Source organism: Jaculus jaculus, chromosome 6, assembly GCF_020740685.1.
Source record: "Jaculus jaculus isolate mJacJac1 chromosome 6, mJacJac1.mat.Y.cur, whole genome shotgun sequence".
NCBI classification, from domain to species: Eukaryota; Metazoa; Chordata; class Mammalia; order Rodentia; family Dipodidae; genus Jaculus; species Jaculus jaculus.
The window spans coordinates 163,663,491-163,674,073 of NC_059107.1; positions in this window are offsets into that span (position 1 = coordinate 163,663,491).

Consider the following 10,583-nt stretch of genomic DNA (forward strand, 5'->3'; position numbering starts at 1 on the left):
AGCAGAAGACGCACAGATGGTAAATAAGCCTGTCATTAGAGAATTGTGAATCTTAAGAGCAGTGACATTCGCTGCACAACTGTCACTGGGGTCAAAGAGCAGAGTGCCGGCTGCGCACAGTACCGGTGGGCCCTGAAGCCACAGACTCGTTCGCCGCGGGTGGGGGCGCAGGGGTGCGGGCACACCGGAAGTCACTTTGGTGGTTTCGCTCCCAGTTCGCACAATCTTACTATACAGGAGTCAGTAGTCATGCTCTGAGGAACTTACCTGACTTAGAGCTCAGGAACCAAAACCTACGGGCGGCTTTTACTTATAATTGCCCAAATTTGGAAGCACCAAAGGCGTGTCACTGAGTGAATGGACCGACTCCAGCACATCCACACAGAGCAGTCCTCGTTGGGGATTCTTAATAAAACGAAACGAGCTATGGCTGCGAGCCAGGACGTGGCGCCGTGGAGCAGATCTGAAGACTGAGCGCCGCGCTGGAGGAGTCAAAACTACGTGTGGAAGGATCCGTAACCGCCGGCCCGGCGCGGGTGCCAACACGCAGAACGGAGGGGTCTGTAGAGCAGCGTCACTTGTCACTGCGCATTTTCCCAACCCCACAGCATGGACACCACCAAGAGCGGGCCTAAGGTGTGCTGTGGACCTCAGGTGATAGGAATGCGGCAGCCCACGCTGCTTTTGTGTCAAATTGTGCGGGGTGTTAATATTGGAGGTAGATGGACAACTGAGCAAGTGTCACCAGGTGGAAGGCCAGGAGGCCGGTGAGAAGGAGAAGCAGGTCACCGGGGACACTGGGCCCAGCTGACCTGGGGCAGCCAGCAGGAAGCAGGCTGGTGTGGAGGAAGGCCACCAGATCTGAGGATGAGGGTGGAGTGTGACTGCCGCCCAGACCGCTAACACCTAACGGATGTGTGGCCGAGAGCAGGGATGGCCCTTTGGAGCCGCAAGCAGGGGACGGCGCACTCAGGGCTGGCCTGGAGTCTGCCAGAGGAACAAACTGAGCAAGTGGGAGCTACAGCCTCTCCAGATGCAGCACTCCATGGGGTGCACAGGAAGTAACAAGCTTGGCACGGGACGTGGCACAGGAGAGTAGTTACTACCTGGCGAGATGGGCACTTTCACCAGTCAGTGGATTCACACTTAGCATTGGGAGAATGCCAGCCCACACCAACAGTGTGGACACAGCCAGTCCTGGGGTATGTGATGGCGGCCAGGTAGTTCTCAGGACCACCCTTGCACTGACCAGCACTTTCTCCATCACCTGACATCAGTCCTGGCACAGAGAGACAGTTCTCATCCAGCTCGCAGGAGGAAGAGCTAAAGCTGAGAAAGGTAACAGAGGTGAAGGACACAGCTCACACCGCTGGGCAGCCTGGGATCCTGGCAGGTGTGAATCTACAGGCTCAGCCTTGGCCACACCCCGACTGTGGCCTGTGGATACATGTCTGTGCTCTGCAGAGTCATGTCATAGGCTGATCACACACACACACACACACACATACAGAGGATGATACTAAGGGCCACAGGCACCGTCACGAAGACTGTGTGGAGAGTGGGTGAAGTTTTAACAGATTTACCTATGTGTTTGTTCTTATTATATATTGTATATTGACATAGTTCATGTTTATATATGAATACATGTAATGTACCTATATATTTGTGCACCTTTTAAACACTGATGTTTAAACAGCTGACTAAATATATTTATCATAGTTTATATTTATGTAACTTTTATCTATTACACAATTCAGATTCAACCAGATAATAGAGGTTAATCCTAGGCTGTGAATATCAATCAGAGTGTATTAAATTATTCATCTTCCTGAATGAAAGTAAATCCTTTTCTCTCTCACTCTGCACTAAAATCAACCTCACATAGATCAAGGACCTCAGTGTAAGACCTGGGGCTCAGAAACTGCTAGAAGAAAAAGCAGGGCGTACACTTCAAGATGCAGGCATAGGTAAGAACTTTCTGGTAGATGCTCAGGAAATAAAGCCAACAGCCGACAAACGAGACCTCATGAAACTAAAAAGTTTCCGTACCACAAAGGAAATGCTCAACCAGGAGAGGAGGCAGCCTTCAAAATGAGAGGAAATCGGAGCCAGCTACACGCCTCACAGAGACTGGAGCTCTATCACAAGTGGACCAGGGAGCTGCACAGAGGCGTCTCAAAAGAATTCAAATGGCCTTAAGTGTTTTAAAAAGTGTTCACAACTTTAGCCCCAAGGGAAAATGCGGGTTAAAAGTATTTTGAGATTCTGTCTCACTCTGGTCACAAGGGCTGTTCTCAAAAAAAAAAAAATCAAATGACAAGAAATGCTGCTGAGGGTGGAGATTATTTACTGTTGATGGGGAGTAAACCGATGCAGTCACTATGGAAACCAGTGTGGAAGTTTCTACAAGAGCTAAAAAGAGACCTACTGTATGAACCAGCTATACCACTGCTGGGCATGCTCTCAAAGAGCTCTACGCCACAGAGATACTTACGGCCACATTCACTGCTGCTCTACTCACAATGGAATCAGTGTAGATGTCTATCCACTGACAACTAGATAATGAAAACATGGTTAAGTGATAGACTTTTGCTCAGCTATCAAAAAAAAAAAATGAAGCTATGAACTTTTAAGGAAAATTAAATGGGACTGGAAAATATATGAGGTAACTCAAGCTCAGAAAGACACTGCGTGTTCTCTCTCATATGCAGATCCTAGCTTTGAACTTTTAGGTTTGTTTAAGTTGGAGTGAGCATACGTAGAGGCCAGGAAGCTAGAAAGGGGCCTTGACTGGGGTGTGGGGAGGGGGGTAAAGGGCCTGGGGTGGGTAATAGAACGCGTGATAGGAAGGAGTGGGGGCAATAGGGTGGAGGAACAGGGAAGAGGAAGGCGATGGTCAATCAAAATAAGAGATATATGAAAAAGTCATATGGAAACCTAGTAAGTTATAAGGTAATTAAGCATATAATTGAGAGAAAAGGCTGGGTGTGGTGGTGCATGTCTTTAATCCCAGCACTCGGGAGGCAGAGGTAGGAGTGATGTGAGTTTGAGGCCAGCCTGAGACTACATAGTGACTTCAAGGTCAGCCTGGGCTAGAGAAAGACCCTACCTCAAAAAAGAAAAAAGAAAGAAAGAAAAAAAAGAAAAAAATAGCTTGAAAGGATATACCATGCATGGATCAATAACAGCACTTCCAGAAGCTATAGGTTATTGAAAGACAATTCCAGTGCCAGATTTCATAGGATACCTCCTACGACACCCCCCAAATCAATACAGGGCACCACCATACTCTTGACTGTCCTCCAGAGCTGGATGGTAAGTTACGTCCCTCCTGCTGAAGATGTGGTAGTGACAGTGTGGTTACAGTGTGTCAAAACCAAGCGGGTCAGACCTGAGACTCTGAAATTGCTCGAGAAAAAGGTAGGGGAAACCCCTTGACATATTGGCATGGGCAATGACTTTCTGAATGTAACCCCATTTGCTCAAAAAATCTCTAATCAACCACTGGGATCTCATAAAATTATAAAGCTTTTGTACAGCAAAGGACTCTGTGAACAGAGCAAGAGACAACCTACAGAATGGGAAAAAATTCTTTGCCAGCTACACTTCTGACAGAGGATTAATATCCAGAATATACAAAGAACTCAAAAAAAAAAAAAAAAACCAATAAGAAATCAAACAACCCAATTAAAAAATGGGCTATGGAACTAAATAGAGAGTTCTCATCAGAAGAGCTACAGATGGCATATAAACCTCTAAAAACGTGTTCTACATCCTTAGCCATCAGGGAAATGCAAATTAAAACTACCTTGAAATTCCATCTCTCTCCCATCAGAATGGCTACCATCAAGAAAACAAATGACGGGGGCTGGAGAGATGGCTTAGCGGTTAAGCGCTTGCCTGTGAAGCCTAAGGATCCCGGTTCGAGGCTCGGTTCCCCAGGTCCCACGTTAGCCAGATGCACAAGGGGGCGCACGCGTCTGGAGTTCGTTTGCAGAGGCTGGAAGCCCTGGCGTGCCCATTCTCTCTCTCTCCCTCTATCTGTCTTTCTCTCTGTGTCTGTCGCTCTCAAATAAATAAATAATTAATTAAAAAAAAAAAGAAAACAAATGACAATAAATGTTGGTGAGGATGCAGTAAAAAGAGAACCCTTCTGCACTGTTGGTAGGAATGTAATCTGGTACAGCCATCGTGGAAATCAGTGTGAGGTTCTTGAGACAGCTAAAAATAGATGTGCCATATGATCCAGCTATAGCACACCTAGGAAATATCCTAATGACTCATTCACTCCCTTAGAGATACTTGCACAACCATGTTTATTGCTGCTCTATTCATAATAGCTAGGAAATGGAACCAGCTTAGATGTTCATCCACAGATGAATGGATAATAAAGATGTGGTACATTTACACAATGGAGTTCCATTCAGCAGTAAAGAAAAATGAAATTATGAAATTTGCAGAGAAATGGATGGATCTGGAAAGGATTATATTAAGTGAGGTACCCCAGGCCAGAAAGCTAGATGTCACATATTCTCTCTTATATGTGGATCCTAGCTACAAATGTATAGACTTGTGTGTGATCTGGAACCAACAATCAGTAGCAGAGGCCCATAAGCTAGAAAAAGGCTATAAGGGAGGGAGGAGAGGGAAGGTCTTAAGGGGATGGTATTGTATATATGTAAGTAGAAGAACAGATTACAGGGAGGGGAAAAGCCTAAGGGAGGTCAGGAGAAGAGATTGTGTAAAAGAAGGGGGGGGGATCAATCAAAATTCAAGATATTCTGAGTAAGACATTAAAATCTACTTTCTTGAATAATGGCACATCCAGAAGCCATATATTATTACTAGAAAAATTTTGTGCAAGGGATGGAATACCTTCCAGTGAGTTGTTGGCCAGGAAGGTCCCTGTTGCCTCCAAAACATTGTAGGCTATTGCCAAGGCTCTTGGTTTGCCATGAGAAAGAGATGGTAAGACCCTATTGCTGAAAACTTCACATGCCTGTGCAGCAAAGTCACTGAGAAATCAAACTGGTGCTGAGCTTCTTCCTGTAGCCCAGCCAACTGAAAGCTGGACAAAGCTGCACTGTATGCAGCCTTATGGGAGACAGAAGTCATTGGTGAAAACAGTGGACACCAGAAGCATCAAGTTTGGCCAGACAAGCCAAATGGCTGAACAAGTGCAATAGTGGCATGTCTGCTGTGGGGGAAACCAACTGCTCTCTAATTGACTGAAGGCCCACTCTATGGGAGGGAATATGTGCCTGGTACTGAAAACCTAATCAAAAGTCTATGGCATGGAGGTCGTGAGCCTTAGGAGTTTAAAGCCTGCTCTTGTCTGAATAAATGCATATATTACTCTCACCAAATTGCCCTGAAAGCACTACACTTAATGTTCATACTTACATATTAATGTTACTTTCACTTCTGGTTAGAGAAGCTTCTCTTTTCAGGTGGTGATGACCACTGGGATGAACCAAAAGGCAACACAGTGCTGAGAAGAAGGGACAGAGGAGTGTCCAGCACTGAAACATCTCACACCCTCAAGGCTCAGGGTCCATTGCGGAGGAGATGGCAGAAAGAATGTAAGAGCCAAAGGAAGGCTACCACTCCTTACATACAACTGTCTGGACAGAATTTGGCCTCGATATCCAAGACCTTGCAGTGCCTAGCAATATCTACACAAGACCCTCATAACAGGAGAAAAAGATGGATGGTATCAAATTAAAGGAGAGGCTAGTGAAGAGAGGGAGCGGATGTGGTGGAGATCAGAGTTATGAAGGGAAAAGTGGGGGAGGGAAATACCATGGTTTGTTGCCTGTAAGTATAGGTGTCAATAAAGTATATATATAAAGAAATCAGGATGAAGCCTCCCCCGCTGGCTAGCTTTCCTAAGGGTGGGACGAATGTGCTAGGCAGGCTGCTGGGGGAGAAAAGCCATCAGTGGTTGCCTCAGCTATGGATTCTGCTGCAATACCAACCTGCCAGGCAAGATGTGTTCGCTGGCCCAGGAGTGGCATGACTGTTATGAGGTTTCTGTTTGGACTTGAGGCCACTCCGACAAAGGGAGTCTGTGCCTTGGTACGCTTGACAATCTTGTCAGAAGCCCATGGCTAGGGAGGTCACCAACCCCAGTGGGGAAGCTATTGCTGTTTTGCTGAAAATGCCTTCTAAATGTTTCCTTCTGTTTACACTCATTAAGTTAGTGCGCTTTCAGCCTTGGTTGGAACTTTTTTTACAGTGAGAAGCAGACTTACATAGCTAGTTGGAGGGCCGAGAATAAGTGACCGTTGAGTGCCCAGCCTTAAATGGACGCCCTTGTCCCTCCAAGGCTCAGGGAGCGTCACGGAAAGGGGAGAAAGAACGTAAGCGCCAGAGGGAGGGAGGAGTGTGGAGAGCGCCATCTTCTGGACAAGGCGGGGCATGGCTCGTGAGCTCAGCAGCATGTCACCTGAGCAATACTGGGCACATGGCCCTCTTCGTAGCTGGGGTACACGCTCCTGAGACTCCCATGCCTTCCCGGGGCACTACTGGCAGTGTGTGAGGGAAGAAGGGACACAGTCAGTGTCCAGTGGTGCAGCCTCTGGTTTGTCGCTGGTGCCTCTGTAAATTCCCCACCCGAGGTCATGAACTGATCCTAATTACTGTCTGTGGATCACCCCCCCAAAAAGAGGTGAAAGCAAGAAGGGGTCTAGGCATGGAAAGAAAAGGGCTCAGTGGGAATAGGAGAGGCACAAGAAAAGCAATGGGTGAACGTAACCTATTATGTTATTATACACATACTGTCGAAAGGATAAATAAGTGAATTTAAATTAAAATGTATTCATCTTTTCTGTAATCCTTGGTCTTACCATGGGCACCCAGCTATGGCTGTGGGAGGCTGAGGACAAGGCCTGTTGGTGAGACAAAGCCTTGCTATGCAGAGGTGGCCAGTGGCCTAAGCCCAGCTGCAGTTTGCACGGACCAGGCGGACATCTCCATCCTGGAGGGAGAACCAAGCATGGGTTCTCAGGAGGCCACCGCCCTGGCCCTCTCCTGGTCAAGATAGGGGCCACCAACTCCAAGAAGTAGGCTATGTCCTGTTTACTGCTGTCCCCACCATTGGGAACAGAGACAGACACGTGGCTGGTCCTAACACGACTTAAAAGTGAGTGAATAAGCCCAGAAAGCGCTAAGCAGGGCCAGGGCCTTGCATCCAGGGAAGCCGGCCTCCGTGTCCTGTACCTGGCTTGGTGTTCCTGCATTGTGCCCCTGAGGCGTCTGAAGCGATCATCCTTCCCCTCTGTCATGGCTACGGCTGGACTGAGCCCCGCAAGTTGGTGAAGCTGGCCTGTAGTATGGAGGCTGTCTGGGGAGCGGCATTTCTTGAGCATACACTGTCTTCCAGGCACTGATCTTCATAGTGACTGATGGCCCTGGGACTGAGGTGTTAGAAGCCCCTGGCTTCTCCAACAGGGTCATAGGCTACATGGTAGACGTAAGGCAGCTAGGCTGTGGTGCTCCTGGGGGACCAGTGGTAGGAGTGCAACTGCGCTCCCCACTCCAGGGCAGTCTCTGAGTGACCTCTTAGTGGCCAGCATCCTTACATGGTCACTGCCTCAGAATGCTAATGAGGATGGGGGCCCAGGGACAGCTGTTGCTGACCTGGCTATTAAAAATAATTGGCCACCCATAACACAGAGGAAAAATGAGTTTGCCCTGGGTTTGGCTGGGAAATGTGTTATCCACGTGTTACCATAGAAACCAAGATCCACCGGGAATGGTTCTCAGCTATTTAATTCTGTGAGTACAGTGATCACTGTCGGCGGTCTCGAGAGAGGTGGGAAGGAATGGGAAGGGGAGGGCGGAGCTGTCACGCTGCTGCACGCAGCTGTGGCCCCTGTAATCTTCTGGAGCCTGCAGTGAGCTCAAAACACAGTGGGCTGGACGTGGGCCCGTCAGAGCCTGTGGGTGGGGCTTGAGCTGTTTGCCACTGGTCTGCGCCCAGCAGCATTTCAGGGGGTGAAGGTAGTGGGTCTCGAGCCCTTGTGTTGAGAGCCTCCCCCCCTCCATGCGTCCAGTCCCCACTCTGCTGTTCCTGCCCTGGCTGGAGAGGAGAGGCTCCCTGGACGGAGCATGAGGCCCTGGGGTCCTCGTTCTCTGGTGACCAGGGACTTCAGAGATGGCACCTGGGCTTGGTTGAACCTGGTGGCTTTAGACTTGAAGCCATGCACTTTTCATTGGACCAGGTTGGAAGTGAGGGTCTAGGAAAAGCTTGCTAGCATCTTCTCACTTGTTCCCCCCCCCCCCACAGAGGGTCTCCTTCCATCCTCCTCCTGTCCCTGTGGTCTTTAAGTCATCCTGCTCCAGACTGTGCGGTGCCCCGCCCCGCCCCGCCCTGCATGCCAGCCTCTAGACATAGTGGCTCTGCCACTCAGGCGCCTCCTGCCCGGAGTGTCTGGAAGGTGCCCGACCTTAAGGCGTACAGCAAGGGGCTCTCACAGTTCTGGCCCCGTGCCATAAAAAGCCCACGTGCCTCCTCCAGACCAGGTGGGGCCCAGCCCTGCTCCCATCTATAAGGCTGCACCTGTGCCCTCCCTTCTAGCTCTTCCCTGGCAGCAAAGGACCCAAACCTGAGCACTGCAGCCCTACGCAACTGGCCCAGAGGGGCGCTGGGAGCACGGAACAGCAATGGCCACCCTGGCCAGCACAGATGTGTCCAAAGACCTTCACCCCACTGGGGGGTTGGGTCAGGGCTTCTGGTGGTCCTGGGGTAGCAAGGGAGAGCAGGAGACCAAGGGGCCTTACAGATCACACCTGAGTGAACAAGCCCAAGGGGCCTAGGTCCAATGTTTGGCTTTTTATGAAAGGAAGCAGTCGCAGGGGGTGTGGTATATGTAAGGTGAAGCCTGGGGGGGCGGGTCAGGAATGGGAGGAAGCAAAGTGTGAGGCTTAGCCCAGCTCCCGGCTTCCCTGTCGGGCCCTCCACGCGCCCTCTTCTCACACCCCCCCCCCAAGAGACCATTTACTGCTTTTATTCCAGTTTCAAATAATTTGCTTAGAAATATCTCTGGTATTCTGCTAATGGTGACAGAAAGAAAGAAAAATGATCAACCTCAGAAGAATCACAACTTTAAACTGAGCTGTTTTAAACAGCATGGCTTCCGAATCAAAGGCTGTTTAAAAGGTACTAAGCACATCTGTCATTGAATGTCGGGGTGCAGCTCCTGGGGGAAGAGCTGCGCGCCGTGGAGCCTGCAGGCCGGGCGCACTGGGCTTTGGAGAGACATGTGCCTCCAGTCCCGTGTCCCTCCAGTCCCGTGTCCCCCCAGTCCCGTGTCCCCCCAGTCCCGTGTCCCTCCAGGCCCGTGTCCCTCCAGGCCCGTGTCCCTCCAGTCCCGTGTCCCTCCAGGCCTGTCCGGCATCTGCGTGTGTCTCCTCCCGGGTGAAAGCAGCAGGAGGCAGGAGAGAGCTGGGGCGTGGAGAATGGGCAGGAGGCAGGGTGTGTGCCCCTGACTGTCCCAGGTCCTGCTGCCAGGAGTGGGGACGGAGGCCATCTGGGGTCCTTGCAGAGTGTCCTCCAACCACTAGAACCCCACTTCCTGCCCCTGGCATGGGATTCAGGATGCAGTCATCAGAATGGGGGCCAGCGGCTGGGCTGCATGTCCCCCGACTTTGTCCCAACCAGGTTTAACAGCACTGACGGGTCCCTAGTGCCCACCCCCTCTGCACACCTCCTTAGTGCCAGACGGGGCTCAGGCCTGTCCCCAGGTCCGCAGAGGCAGCTGGGCAGAGCGGGGTTAGGATCCAGAGTCGGTTCCCTTCCCGCAGCCTGCTGCTCGCTGGTCCTCACGGCAGCCCCGCAGGGGGACATGTTCAGTGTCCTTCCAAAGATGGCGAAGAGGTCATCTGGCCACATTGAAGATTGCCCTGCTGAGGATGGGCCGGGGAGGTGGTGGAGACCCCTCAGGGCGGGCCAGGGGCCCTCCAAGGTGTCCATGTGGAAGGCTCACCCGTGGGGGCTGCCCACACCCACACCCCGAGCTGCTCCTTACCACAAGTGCTCAGCAGGCTCTGGGGCTAAGCCTAGAGACTGCAGCCCTCAGATTTCCATGGATTTTCCAAATTAATGTTTTAGTTCTCCGCATCTCGGGAGCCATAATGAAGTGTCACCAGGAACGAGAGGACGAAACGCATGAATAAAATGTCTTTTATAGTGTCATTACACTTTGATAATAAGATTTACTCATCAACTTAAACTGTAATAATGTAATAATTTATTTGGTGACCTAATGAAGACATGAGGCCTGAGGCAGGTTAGCGCCTGCCCCTCCTCCATGCCACCGCCCTCCATGCTGGTCTGCGTGAGAACGGGCAGGGACCACGCAGTGACTTGGGACCAGGGGTAGGGCACACCCCTTGGTTTCTGAGCTATAGTCTCTCTAGGTCTCTAATCAGAGTCATCCATCCTGTGAGTGCCCTGTGCCCAGGGCTGATCTAAGGGCTGGGAGCCCCGGGTTGTTATGACTGTCCGACAGGCTCTCCCACCCCAGGGGAGAATGACCAGTCATGGTGGACTCAGCCTTGAGTACAAGTACTTTGGGGTC